Consider the following 2,899-nt stretch of genomic DNA (forward strand, 5'->3'; position numbering starts at 1 on the left):
ACAAACACTCAATTCTGCAAAGAGCTCATTTCATTTTGGCATATTTCCCCACATTCATAATGGCGCGAGGAGAATACACCACAAATGAGTAAAATAAATGCGAATATCAACAGGCAACAACTATGTCTCAGCAAACATTCGTTGCTTCGTTCGAGCGAGCAAATTCGCTACTTTTTGACGATTGACGTCTCTTAATATATCTATCCTCTTTGGTTTAACACCATTCACAATTTGATCCAATGTTCTGTCTATAACGGTTCAATTTCTACCGCATACTGATGGGTAAATCGATCAGTGCTGATTAAAACCGATGAGTGTTCATATCTCTTGAACCAAGCAAGATGGAATCAATTTTGTTTTTGCATATTGTAGGTATTCACGTGTAGATTAATCCACAAGTTAATTCAAGGTTTTATCATTAACGGTTCAGGCGATACGAGGCTTAATCAGTTAAATCGGTAAAAATCGCGCGATGTTCTAAACCAGATTTTCTATTTTTAGGACATGGAGTGGGAAAATCTCACAAAGTTTCACTTTAGAAGAGAAAGGGGTTTCCGAGGACCCTTGACCATTGACGCATATAATGGCAAATTTAGATAGAAAGCTTTAAAGCTTCAAAAGCGCCATATTCTAAAAATATCTCAACTTTTAGACTCATTTCACATATGTTAAGCTTTGTGTAGAATAGTATACGTGGTGCCCTACATTGAACTTATCTGCAAAGCAAAGCAACAACAAACAAAATGCAACAAAGCGTTCAATGAAAATCCCACAAAAAAACGAGAAAAGGATAATGACATATACAAATATGTATGCGCGTACGCAAACAAGTACCTAACCATTTAAAAAATAACAAACCAACCATTAAGGTAAAAAGACATAAGTCAGAAAAAACCCTTTTTTATTTATAACGATGCTATTATATGTACATTTAATATTTCTTCTCTCTGTTTGTTGGTTAGCTTGTACTTTCCGTCTCTCACAAGCGTACTTTAGAGACATATCAACGCCTGTAAAAAATGTTTTATTATATATTTAAATATGACAAAGAAAACAAATCAAGCCATCAAAGTAACTACCCATGTCTATTCGTGAGGAACATATATATGTTTTATAGCCTCTATCAGCTTCTTGAAGGGGTCATCATGTTTCCTCAAAACTTATCGGCGCCACAAAAACTCTACAAGAATATCTTCGAAATTTGCAGGATGGTTATAATTTTCTTTGTAAAAATATCTCTTCACAACGCGTCATTGAGATTCTATTCTCTGTGTATGTGTGCCATCAGGTGCAACAAACGGGTTGCCTGGGTCGCTGTGGTTGACTTTGGAATGCAAATACTCATGTTTGGGTAAGCAATCATATGCCTTCCAAAAGTCTGTACGAATCGTCGTACCTTCCACCACATGTTTTTTAATTAGCGGTATAAACGCATCCGCTGACCGATCATTCTTCGGGCACACTTCTAGCCTTAGGTCGTCACTGCCATCTTCAATCATACCTAGGACCCAGTGACCTTCCACACTTCTACCTAAAATGCAATACGTTTATATAGATTTTATTTAAAGCTTGTTTATTGTTTAAAAAATACCTTTGTTGTATTACCTTTTGCCGAACTTGCTTTCGTCGATTTGAACAACTTTCCCAGGTCCACCAATCTTCCCCTTCTGCTTCTGCTGGTCAAATTGGTAAGTAAAAACCACCTCGCGACAGTAGTTAAACCAATCGGTTATTGTACAAGGAAAGCGTGGTATCTTCTACAAAATTCTCCAGCCTTGAGTCGGCAGTTGGCCATCGGCGTGCATAGGCGTACATAAGGTAGAAAATTTGGGGTAGAGATATCTTTGCTTTTTCAAACCAAGTTCCCTTTGCACGTGACAACCCAGAATTGGCCCGACAGGAGCCTTTGCGACACTGAAAGGTACCCAAAGAGTTGTTACCTTTACAAACCAATGGCATATTAACTTTATGTATTTTGCAGGCTTTTGATTTCAAAATAAGTCCTTTTTCTTCTGCAAAATAAATACATTTTTCAATGGACTCAAACCCCTTTATGACTTTTGCCAGATTAAGCATAGCCTGATTTTCGGCAGAAGAGCGAATAAATTTGGGAAAGCGTATGATTGAAGCAGAAATGGTAGCTCTGCATCTGATAGAAGGTATATCAGAATCTGTAAAATGAATTAAATGAATAAGTAACAGAACTCGTGAAATTTATGTATAGATGTTGCGAGAAAAAATTTAGGAAAAAATACATATATTTATATGGAGCAATTCACACTGTGCTTTGATTAAGATTGCTTTCATCCTTTGCAAGTGAGAATCGACTAAAAAAATGTTAAGAATGATAGAACATACCTTCGAAAGAATCACCAGTATCCTCAACAAAATCCCGATCGCGCGTGAAACGAAACTCTGATTCTGCAAACGAAATCAGTTAAATAAATCGGTTTTTAAGTATAATAAAAAATATAAACGAAATCTAAGTATCATCAGTGTCAAAAGCAACATTATCCTCAGCAATAACATCTATTTTAGTTGCATCGTTAACAGCAGAAGCTTCAAAAAATTCGACAGTTGTAAACGAAGCGTCTGCAATCAAAATAATAATAAATTCTTTTGTTGTTTTAGACTCTCTGCCCCCCTCTTCCTTTCTTTCTTTCTCTTTCCCAAATTCCTCCGTTTTCATCTGTCATTCTAATTCTGAGCCTCCCTCTCCTTTCCCCTCTTCCTTCCTCAATCCCACTCATACTCCCATCCAACTTCTATTTCCGAAAAAATGGAACAAGTGCAGAATACATTCATTTGTCATAAATAAAAAATCAGACTTTATAGAGGTTTTTATGCTGATCCCAACGGTGTATCTCTTTTTGGGTGAAAATGAAAGGTTTGGGGGTAA

The 2,899-nt window shown here is 36.6% G+C and overlaps 1 pseudogene; it reads right to left on the reverse strand.

Moving 5' to 3' along the window:
• Nucleotides 1-1,085: 1,085 nt before the first annotated feature.
• On the reverse strand, nucleotides 1,086-2,076 carry LOC137248494 (uncharacterized; annotated as a pseudogene).
• Between the last annotated feature and the right edge of the window lie 823 nt (nucleotides 2,077-2,899).

This window comes from Eurosta solidaginis, chromosome 4, assembly GCF_040869045.1.
Source record: "Eurosta solidaginis isolate ZX-2024a chromosome 4, ASM4086904v1, whole genome shotgun sequence".
Classification (NCBI taxonomy): Eukaryota; Metazoa; Arthropoda; class Insecta; order Diptera; family Tephritidae; genus Eurosta; species Eurosta solidaginis.